The sequence below is a fragment of the Salarias fasciatus genome, chromosome 10 (genome assembly GCF_902148845.1).
Source record: "Salarias fasciatus chromosome 10, fSalaFa1.1, whole genome shotgun sequence".
In the NCBI taxonomy this organism is placed as follows: Eukaryota; Metazoa; Chordata; class Actinopteri; order Blenniiformes; family Blenniidae; genus Salarias; species Salarias fasciatus.
In genome coordinates, this window is record NC_043754.1 from 27,977,712 (window position 1) to 27,990,275 (window position 12,564).

A 12,564-nucleotide genomic window follows, 5' to 3' on the forward strand; every position below is an offset into this window, starting at 1 on the left:
TTTTGATTTCAAAAACTTTTCTTCCTTTTTAACCTCTAAACCAGGGGTCCTGAAATACAAATCTTGAAGGTCCACATTTGCTTTTTATATACAAGCATGGGTCCGGACTTCAGCGCCCTGTGGGGGGGGGGGGGGGGGGGGGGGCGGATACGAGGACTGCCGAGCAGTGCGGTGCGACGGAGTGCGCTGGACACGCGCAGAGCGGCGCGGTGCAGAACTGTAAAGCTTGAGAAGCGCAGTGGCATCTGCGTGATGAAGAATGAGCGGAGCTTGAGTCAATCTTGTTCACTCCTCAGACGTCTTTATTTCTTCAGCATTTCCTCCAGATTTAACACACGTTTGCTCTCAGCGAATCGAACCGATTGGAGCACAATGATGACATCAGATGTGCGACTCTTTGTCAAACAGAACATCAACATTATTTACATAGAGTAAGGGCGCCATCTATTGGCAACACTTAACAAGAACGCTGCTCACACGGAACATGGAGCGTTTAAAGAAAGATTTTTTTTCTTTTTTTTTTCCATACATTTGCCCTGGGGCAGCAGCGAGGTGTGCCGCGGTCCGGTCGTGGACCGCGGTCCGCTAATTGAGGAACCCGGCTCTAAACTGAATCAGCAGTCGGGTTTCATCGGGGGTCCCTGTGTCTAACATATTACGTTAAAAACATGATAAAGGATGACGTTAATTCAGTGATTAGTGCTCTAAAGAAGTTACAAATTCACGATTGGAAACGGTGCTGCGCAGCGCTAAAACGTTAATCCATGACTGGGACACTGTCACGCTAGTTTATCTATAAATTCAGTGAAGCAAATACACTTTTTATAGCTTTTTAAATAGTATACAGAAAGCAATCTTACATTTGTGCGACTCCGTGGTGGGCGCCATGTTGCTTTTTTCTGGCCAATGTGAAACTCCGCCTACCCCTATAGAGAATAGGGAGCATCGATGCAGACTTCGCTGAAAGGGGTGAAATAGCCCTTCCCCTTACCCCTACCCCTATTCAAAAAGGAGAATTGGGATAGCCCTTAAGCCTCGTGAACGCACATATCATAGGGGTAGGGGTAAGGGGTAGGGGTAAGGGGTAGAATTGGGATTGGCCCTTAAGGAATTGGCTGCTTTCAAAGAACATTGGTTTTCCCCTGACAGAAGATTCTGTTATGTTTGGTGTGTTTAAAGACAACAAGAATCTAGAATTTTTACTGAATGTTTTATTGCTTTTGGGAAAATTTTTTATTCACAAATGCAGGTATTTTAAGTCTAGACCTTGTTTTACTCACTGGAAGAATGAGTTCTTCTCTTTTTGTAAATCTTTAAAATTAGTTGATAATAGAAAAGCCCTTCACTTGTTTTCTTTATTGGAAAATTTTGATTTAACTTAAAAGCTCCCTCATAAATTTTATTTTTTTATTTTTTTTAATTGTTTTGTTGGATTTACACTGACTGCTCAATCTATAATAGTAGCTTGTTAATTTTGATAATACTCATGTGCCTTGTTTGTATGTGTATATGTTCTTGTTCTGAATAAAACTTAATTGAAAAAGAAAAAAAAAAAGAAGCAGATGCTGCTCATTCCGCCTTGGATTTAAACAAACAAACAAAAATCCTCGGCAGTGGATTTCACTAAAAGAGGGCCCGAGGGTTTCATAACCCACCAACCCTCTGTAAGTTACGCCTCTGCTCTGGTTATGCGGCTCCTGCTGTGGGCCCCTGCAGGTCTCGGGCCCCTGGGCAATTGCCCAGTTGCCCTCATGGTTAATCCGGCCTTGGGTCCATGGCATCAAAACACCGCCGGTTCTTCCTCAGGATCCCACTGCAGCTGTTGTGACCCTTTATTTTTCTGTAATCTCTCCTCAGTTTCTTGCATTTTGCGCGGTGCTGACCGGGTCTGGAGCGACGGAGATCAGCCGCTCTGAGACGACGGTGTTTTTTTTTTTTTTTCCTTTTTTTCGTTTGCGGTGTTTTTTTTTCTCCTTTTTTTCCATTTCTAACGGCGCCGTTCGGTTGTGTTGAACCTCCTCTGCAGTGATGGAAAGCAGCCGCTGCTCCTCCCGTGAAGACCGGTGTTCAGTAGACTTTTTGGAAAGGTTTGCGGAGTTGTCGTGGAGAGACGGTGGAACAGATCGTCACAGATGGCTGGCTGCTTCGCGGGCTAGCTAGAGTGGCACTTGTCACGGACCAATCAGCAGACACGGGTGCTCAAGTCCCGCCCTACCATATCCGGCACAGTACGGGTGGTAGCTGCTTGTTGGTACCCGATCCGTACCGGAAATCTGATTTGTACTGCGCATGTGCGGAAAGTACGTCACTTCCGCTACCCGCCATTTTTGCGACAGCTCGGCAAATCGTTCTTTTTGCGACAGCTTCGACTCTTCAGCTTCGACTCTTCGACACGATACAGCTTTAGCAGCACAATCGTTCTTTTTTGCGTCAACTTCGACTCTTCTACACAGCTTCAGCATGGATGCTACACTGTGCGTGCAACTACAAACTTTTCTCCTTAACGGAGTGCTTCCTCCGACAGAAGCAGATCGCCATAGAGTGAGGAGGATGGCGCCCAGTTTCACTACTAAAGGTTCGTACTACTGAAAATCTCACTGAAGAAAATAGCGCTCAGAGGCCATTCTTCTGTTCTGATTTTTCTACAGGATATGTTGGCAGAGGGAAAAGAGGAGAAGTGCTAGCCTTCTATTCAGAGGAGAGGAACCCAGGCTACTGCAGTCACTTCTGCAGCCAAATGTGCTAAAATCAGTCAGTTGTGCAGTCTGGGCTATTTTTATTTTATTTTTTAAATTTTATTTTATATCTGTTATTAATCCCATTTCACACAGTTTGTCCCCATCTGCATTTTGATATGAGAAATGAATCCCTTAATAATTAAATGAGTATTTTCTTTGTTGACTGATGGGTCACAACAGGTGAATGTGAATGGCGTTCTTTCTACAGTTAAGAACTACAGTACCCCAGTTCCTCAAGGAGCTGTTAGTTCTCCTCACTTCCGCTTCCGGTGTGAGGCGCAGCTGCGGGGCTGTATGCTAACAGTTGTGGTGGAAATTTCTATTGAGTGCATGCTTAACTGTTTTGCAGTGCTTAGATTTATTTGTTATAAATACCCGTAGCTCTCACACACTCAGATGTGTGGGGAACCGCGAATGCTTTGTCTAGAATTTACTTCCATCATTAATGCAGCATAATCTGCAGCATTATTCTCATGATTCATTGTTTGATATGGCTCACATGGCTACTTTGGCTCAGTATTCTTCGTTTTCTTCTGTTGAACCTTCTGATTCCTTTTTCACACACATCTCCACTGATCCTGATGGTTTGATGATTTGAAGTTGAGTGATCAGGTGAAATTTCCCATAAGGTTGATTAAAACGTGATTGATTTAATCAAAAGGGGGGAATATGTGGTGGAAATTTCTATTGAGTGCATGCTTAACTGTTTTGCAGTGCTTAGATTTATTTGTTATAAATACCCGTAGCTCTCACACACTCAGATGTGTGGGGAACCGCGAATGCTTTGTCTAGAATTTACTTTTCCTGATAATCTTAGCGTAGCAGCTGCGGCACTCGTGGGAGTCTTCCTGTGTCCAGGCTACGGCTGGGTGCAGTCAAGGCCCCTGGGAGTGAACGTAGCAGATAGTTATTAGAGGCTTGCACGCCCCTGCGAGGGCAGAACTCACTCTGTTACTCTGTTGACTGCGTGACTTCTCCTGCTGTACAGCATAATAAAAGATACCAAAACGAACTCACCGGCGGAAGCCCTTTATTAAATAAAATTGCCATAACACAGTCTTAGCCACATACGGGCTAACTGGCTTTAGCACCGATTAGCTCATACTGCTCGGAGCCAAAGCGCCACAAAAGTCGGAAGAGTGGATATTTTACAAGAACAACAAAGAACATGCCAAAGACGGACGATATGGAGGAGATCAAACAATCATTGAACTTTATGTCTGGAGAACTGTCAAAGATAACATCACAACAGAAGCAGCTGCTCAAACTCGTGGATGAAGTAGCAACCCTGAAAACTCTGTTAAATGAAAAGGAGAAAAGGATTTCTTTCTTGGAACTACGAGTCGACGAACTTGAGCAGTACACACGGAGGGAGGATTTAATCATTTCTGGGCTGGAGACCCGACACCGGACCTACGCCAGAGTGACAGCCAACGCAGAGATCACGGAGGACGCACCGCGGGGAGAGCTGCTGTCGCTGCAGCAAGAGGTGGTGGATTTCTTGAACAGTAAAAACATCAACATCCGTAAGGAAGCGAGTTCTGTTTGTCACACTTTACCCAGAAAGTCAGAAAACACCAGACCTGCTATTGTAATACGTTTCATTAGCAGGAACATGAAAAAAGATGTCTTCATGCAAGCAAGAAATCTGAGAGGCACAAATGTATTTATGAACGAACATCTTACAAAAAAGAACGGAAGCATCGCGAGAGAAGCAAGACTTTTGAGAAAGCAGAGTAGGATTACTGGGACATGGACAAGGAATGGAAATGTATGGATAAGAGACAACGGTGGAGCAGCAAGGATGATTAGAGACATGAAGAAACTTGGGAGATACAAGACTGGACATTGATGGAAGACTGGACAATGAAGGAGGAAGGCCACATCTGAGAAGATCTGAAAACACTGAAAGAAAACAGGTTGGGTACACATCATCATGGACTTACACACTGATGTGGTTATGGACACAAACGTTGACACAAACAGTGATAAAATTTATGAATTGGAAACTGAGTTAGCACATAAGATTATAACACTTGAAGATTGTAATTATTATACAGCAAAACAGTTTAATACTAGAACGGATGATGTTTCTGATGAAGCATTTTCGATCATACATCTTAATAGTCAAAGTCTGACCATGTAAATTTGAAAAAAATTAGGGAGTTTTTCAGTGATCTTAAACGCACCTTCAAAGTAATAGCCATTACAGAAACATGGTTAAAGGACATACATATTAACAAGGTACACATTGACGGTTACAACATGTTTTATTTAAATAGGTTAAAGAAGAAAGGAGGAGGTGTTGCCCTCTATGTTGATGCAAATCTAAAATGTAAGATTGTGGAGCAGAAAACAACTGTGAGCGACTTAATGGAGATGTTAACTATAGAAATCATTAATGACAAGGGTAAAAATATATTAGTAAGTTGTGTGTATAGACCGCCGGGGGCAGGTATTCACTCATTCACAGATAAAATCATTGAATTGTTTGAAAATGTTAATAAATCTGTAACCTTGTGTGGGGATTTCAATATAGATCTTGGAAACCCTGCAGTAACCAACAATTTTAAAAATGAGATGGAAATGGCTGGCCGATGCCCCATGATAACTAAACCAACCAGGATCACTAGTCACAGCGCTTCTATCATAGACAACATATATACAGATATATACGGTGAAATAATTAGTGGCATCTTCATAGTAGATGTAAGTGATCATCTCCCTGTGTTTCTAATCTATGACAAATTGTGTTTTGATTTTGTGCAAGACAATACTCCAATTGTTATAAGAGATAAATCAAGTAAGGCTTCAGAGGCCTTTAAAGAAGACCTCAAAAAGCAAAACTGGGATCATGTATATGTAAGTAATCTAAATGATGCATATAATGCATTAATGACTACATTCATAAGCTTATATGATAAAAATTGCAAAATGATTAAAATTCGTGGTCAGGATAAGAGAAATACTCATTGTCCATGGATGACAAACGGATTGAAGAATGCATGTAAGAAAAAAAAATACTTATATAAGTTGTTTCTTAAATTGAGAACAAAAGATGCAGAGGTTAAGTATAAAAAATATAAAAATAAACTTGTATCAATTATAAGAACACAAAAAAAAGGACTATTATACCAAATTATTGGACAAAAATAAAAATAGCATTAGAAATACATGGAGTATAATAAACACAGTCTTGCATAAAAACAAAGCTAAATCATATATCCCAAACTATTTCATAAAGAATAATGTAGATATCTTTGGTAAAGAGGAAATAGCAAATGAATTTAATGACTTCTTTGTGAATATTGGACCAACTTTATCAGAGCACATTCCAAAGGTAAACACAGACAATGGTTGTAATATAGCAGAAAATGTAAACAGTATTCTTCTGGAGAGAGTGCATGGGAATGAAATTTTGTCAATTGTGAATAAATTAGCGAACAAAAAATCCAACGATTATACAGACATGAACATGCTGCTGATAAAGAACATTATAGATGCTGTTATTGAACCTTTTATGTATATATGTAATCTGTCTTTCACCACCGGACTGTTTCCTGAAAGGAGCTAAAATAATACCACTATTTAAAAAAGGTAATAAAAATGATTTTTCAAATTACAGACCCGTGGCTTTGCTGTCACAATTTTCAAAGGTATTAGAGAAATTGTTTGTGATTAGACTGAATACATTTATTGAAAAATACAAAATTTGAAGTCCCAGCCAGTATGGTTTTCGTGCAAATCATTCAACTGCAACAGCATTCATGGAACTGACTGAAGAAATCACCAATGCTATGGACAATAAGCCATTTTTAGTAAGCATCTTTGTCGATCTTCAGAAAGCATCTGATACATTAGACCATGAGATACTTCTGCAAAAATTATACAAATATGGGATCAGAGGGGTCGCACATCAATGGGTCGCAAGTTACCTAAAAGATCCAAGTCAGTTTGTGGAAGTTACTGACACAAAATCCAACTTTTGCAATATAACTTGTGGGGTACCCCAGGGCTCAGTCCTTGGACCAATTCTCTTTCTCCTCTATGTGAATGATATTGTGTCTGCTTCAAATGTACTAAAATGTATTTTATTTGCAGATGATACCACATTGTTTTACACGGGAAAAAACATAAATGAGGTGTTACAAACAGTGGAAAATGAGTTTCAGAAAGTATTACACTGGTTTAATGCTAACAAACTATCTATAAACATTAACAAGACAAAATTTATGGTCTTTACTTGTAAAGATAAAGATATTTGTGCAAGACTTTCCAAAGTTCTTGGGTGTCTTAATTGATGAACATTTAACATGGAAATCACACATAGAACATGTTAAAACAAAATTATCCCAAACTATTGCTGTGCTACACAAGGTTAAAGAGTCTCTCAATAAGAATGCTTTGTTACTGTTGTATAATTCCTTAATTATTCCACATTCGACTTACTGTACAGAAGTGTGAGGAAATGCATGTAAAACCTACCTTGATCCAATTTGCATTTTACAGAAACGTGCTCTTCGTGTTGTAAATGGCAGTGGATACAGAGCTCACATAAATCCAATTTTTTTACAATTAGGAACATTAAAATTTAATGAATTGGTAGAATTCAACGTTCTCAAATGTATGTATAAAGCTCACCAGAAAACATTACCAGAAAACCTGCAAAATAGATTCAAAAAGAGAGAAAGTAAGTATAATTTAAGAGGATCAGATTTTTTTGTAAACCTAAGTTTAGAACTAAACCAAAGGAAAGGTGTGTCTCAGTCCACGGTGTAAATCTATGGAACAGCCTTGAGTGTGAAATCAAAACCTCAAAATCCATCCATTGTTTTAAAAAGAGTGTGAAACTAATTCTGATGGATAGATACAAAGACGCCATGTAGGACATCTTTGAAATTTGTGTTGTATGATGACCACTTGTTTTTTTGTTATGTATAGTTTCTTTGTTATGTACTGTATGCAGCGCGCACATCGGAAGTTTAAAGGATTCTGAATTGACAAGGGGCAGATATTATAAGCTTTTGCTTCTTTCTGTACCTTTTCATTCATATCTGTGCTGAAGTATGCAGATGCAAGTGTGTTGCATTCACTTTTTGTTTTATTTAAATGAATGAAATAAATAAATCAAATCAAATCAAATCAAATCAAATCAAAATCCTCTTCTTTTTACTTTGTACACATGATTATAGAAGCACTCAATCTAATAACTTCATTTTCAGATGATATTGCAATTTTAAGTCGGTGAGTGCCCATCAATGTACCACAATGAAATCAAAGCCTTTAAGGCTTGGTGTGATAACCGTCATCTTACTTTGAATACAAGGAAAACAAAAGAGATGATATTTGATCCTAAATGTGATTGTATGCATGAACTGGTAGCAATAAATGGTTTTTCAATTAAACAGGTCTGTTCTTTAAGTATTTAGGCTTTTTTATCGATAAGTCATTTAAATGGAATGAACATGTTGACTGCCTGTGTTTGAAGTTGTGCTGTGATGTGTTGTTCAACTGATTCACAAACTTGTTACTGATCCATCCCATATCCTTTTCTCAGAACATGAGCTATTGCCATCCGGAAAACGTTTTAGAGCTATTAAATATGAAACAAACCGTTATAAATTCTCTTTTATTCCTTGCTGAACGAGGAGTAACATCAAATCAACAGGTTTTAAGATTTTTATTTATTATACTTGATTGTGTTTATCTTAGACTATTACATTTTTACAATATTTAGTATTTTTGAAGTTTAATTAGATTTTTTTTCACATTATGATGTATTATGTTGCTATATGGTTTGGATGACTTTTTAAGTATGCTTTGTCGGTTCTTATCTTGAGTACAGTAGACAGTGCTGATGAGACTGTAGGGATGGATTAAAAATGTATTGATGGGTTATGTGGAAGTAAGAATTGATTGTGTGGCTGTTGAAATTGCAGTGATGTGATCTGATGTGGCACTTTGTCCAAGACATTTCTTTTAGGACAACAAAGTTAATCTGAATCTGAATTGTGTGATTGTGTAAACCTGTGTAAGGCTGTGGGCTGGCTCCTTCCCTGCTGCTTGGTTTCTTTCCTCAGCGCCATGGCACCAGTTCCTCAGATTTCAGCATCCATTGTTTATTTCTTTCATGTTTTGTACGTTAATAAATCCCCTTTTATTTTTGCAATCAATCCAGTGTCATTTCCTGAGAACATTACAACTTTGACTCAACATTCTGCATGTATTGATGCACAGGTAGATAACATACAGACACTACCTAACATGCCCCAGGTCTTGGAGAGCGCCACCACCTGGTCAAAATCTTGTTTTCATTTTCCCTGGCATCCCCCATTGACACTTTGAAAAAAAGTCAGAGAACCATGATTTTTGACCGGGTGGGGGCGCACTCTGTGACAGGGGAGGATGTACCATGGGCGGCCACACACCTCCAGAGCATCCCCCCCTTGACACTGAAAAATCAGAGAACCATGACTTTGACCGGGTGGCGGTGCGCACTGGCCGAGGACGGTGGCCCAAAATGTCTCACCGCGCTGGGCAAGAACCCCGGCGAATGCCTCGGCATTAGCCCTGATGCCTCCTGCTGAGCTAGCCTGTCACATCGCCATCTGGTTAGTGGTTACTGAAATTGAACGAAAGTTTAAATAAAGTCTTTTTTTAAGGTGGAGTAAATGTGCACTTGCGCAGTACGGATCTTGTGGTTTCTTTGTTGGTTTGTTTTGTTCTTGGGGTTAAAAATGCCGTAAAGTGCATTGAATTACGAGTACCGGAAGTGACGCACTTTCCACACATGTGCAGTACAAATCAGGTTTCCGGTACGGATCGGGTACCGACACTGCTCGCAAGCAGGACCGAAAATGGTTGCGGTTGGTCACGGCTCGTCACCCTTATGACGTCACCACTGGCAATGGAAATGCGCGCATATCTGATCCGATCTTACCAGAACCCTACCGTCACTGTGGAAAAGGGGCTTTAGCTATGCGGCAGCCGGCCCGCTTACCTTCATGGTCTACTGAACAACATGGTAATGATTTGATAGCTCGCCGTGAAAAATAGAGAGCCAGAAAAACTTTCTGGGAGTCCTACATTGTTGTGGTGAGCAGCCTGCGCCCACAGTGACGTACTGACGTTCTGCAGTGACGCTGTGACGTAGCTCCACCTCAGCCTCCGTGGCTCCCGAGGCCGTCGAAAAGCAAAGCCCGTGTTCAGGAGGCCCGGGGCTAGCACCGCTTTGGCCCTGGCCCCGATTTGGCCTTGGAACCAGTTTGGTCGAAAAGGAAGAACCGCCTTGAGTGGCGCATGAATCCCTGAATGGACTTGAGGCTGGCGTCCCCACAGGCTCCTTCCTGGACCAGTGGGACCTGGGTCTGGGGGTTTCACTCACACACCTTCCACCTCCAAGCAGAGAAGAACTTCTTTATGGGGTTGAGGAATGGAGCGTAATGTGGGAGGAATAACAGCGTACAGTGTGGCTGGTCCTGGAACCACTGACGTACAAGCAGAGCCCGGTGGAAACGCACACTGTCCCAGAGGACAACATCAGTAACTCTTTGAGGATCATTAGTATGATCTGATGGAACAAGTTGTTCGTGGAGGTCATCAAGGAAGACCAGCAGCAAGTCTGTTGTAACACCATGGTGATTTAGTGCTGCACACACAGTTCTGCTCCCACCACACTGGCTGCAGACCCCAACAATGGCCCGCTGGCCTACGACATTTCTTCCCCTTGACCAGATTACAGTAAACCCAGCCTCATCTATGAAAATAATGGAAGCACTTTACTTGAAGCACCTCTGTATAACACATTATAAATACATTATTGCACTGTATAACTATAGTTATAAATACTCATAAATGATCAACATGCATCAGGGCCTAACCCTAACCCTAATCCTATGTTGTATAGTTGGCTATAAAGCATTGTGATCATTTGAGTGTTTATAACTACTTATGTGTTACACCTGAGTGATGGCCTAGTGGTAGAGCATTAGGGGTGCAACGGTTCAGTTAGCCCACGGTTCGGTTTGTACCTCGGTTTTGGGATTACGGTTTCGGTTCATGCTTTTCATTAAAAAAACAAGAGGTTTGACTTTCCAAAAGATGACAATGCCTCTTAAGGCCGCCACACACTACAGGATTTTTTCAATCTTCCCCGATTCAGACACCACACACTGCAAGACAACAGAGGACAGATCGCACCCGATCTCCCTCTCCTGATCTTCTAGTGTGTGTCACTGTGGAGCAGAACACACACCAGCAGATTCTTCAGCCGAGAATCGGCTCCTCTCTCCTCCAAATCTGGCGTCGTCCAACGTGACTTTGTGCTGTTTCCCTTCATTGCTGTTTTTACATTCATCTCCACTTTCAATAATAAGGAGAACTCATTCATTTCCTCAGTTCATTCATTCACATCGGTATCGCTCCTTCAGTGCAGACCCCCCCCCCCCCTCACGGAGCACGGACTGTCAGCACCTTGTCAGAAAATTTAAATGTTCCAGTTCAGAAGAGGGAAACATAGTTTCAGATCATTTTATTATAATTTACCCTCCACATTTAATAATAATTCAGCTTATTAGCGAATCTGTTTGTGTGTTTTTTTTTTTTTACTTTTCAGTCCCGAGTGCAGCAGTAGAATAAAGTTATTAGCAGACTGTGTCAAATAAAAGCTGCTTTTTTGAATCACTAAACATCTTAAATCATTCTTTATGTCCACAGATGTGATAGTTTACACCAGAATAAAAACACGTTGAGCTTTGATGAGGTCAGTTTCATTATAGTCCGCTCTGTCTCTGAAGGCAGGAGTCAGTGGAAAGTTTTTTTTTTCTTTTATTATTATTTTTTTCTTCCCCATTCTTCCGTGATGGTTAATAACGGAGATTAATTAAAACATTGAGATTATTGCAGGACTGGCGGAGATGCAGATATTAGATCGGAGTTTGGGTCTGAATGGAGGAAATCCAGTTCATCCAGGAGCGACAGGATTAACCATCACTTCCTGTACAGCTGAGTTTAGAGCTCTGGCTTTTCTGTTTCACTGTCATATATAGTGAACATATTTCACAGACATATATTCATCCAGCTCTGACAGCTGAGAGGGGATTTTTTTTTTAGATGGAGCTGTTCATCCAATCAAGGAGCGTTATTTCGAGGGTGTGGACAGCTCTACTCGGAGCTGATTGGCGCCTCTCCACACACTACAGCAGGGGTATGCAACTAAAATTCACAGCGTTCCGGTCAGGGATATTTTGTTAAAGCAAAGGTCCGGAACATCATAATGTCTAACTGAATCAGTGTGGTATATGCTGATGTAACCTAGTAGTTCTATGAGTGTCTGCATGTCATCAATAGCTGACTATCAAATCAAATGAATCCATGCCCTCCTTGACAACCTCCCATCACTACATGGTTTCTTGTGCTGCCCCAAAATCCAAGCAACTTGCTGGGCAGTGAGTGACTGTCAGGATCCTGGTGGACTGATCATACTGGGCTCCAGGCCCGCCGACAGGGGGGGACAAACAGGTCTGTTGTGCCGGGCCCAGGGTTGGGGGGGGGGCCCAGAATTAAAGGCGGGGGGCCCATCCAGCACCCCACTCACGGATCCTGACGCAGCATGCAGGCACCGCGCCGCTCCGCGCCTCCCCAACCCAAGGCTGGTCCATGCTTCACATGTACGTGTTTCCGCGTCTGCTTTGGAGTGTCCGCGCTCCACCGAGGCCCACGCGCTTTCTCCCATAGTTCTCCCAGACTACATTTTGAGCTCAGCTGTGCGCAACGTTCAATGCTGCTGACCCACGCATCCTCGAAGCTTTTCCGGCACGACAGACTG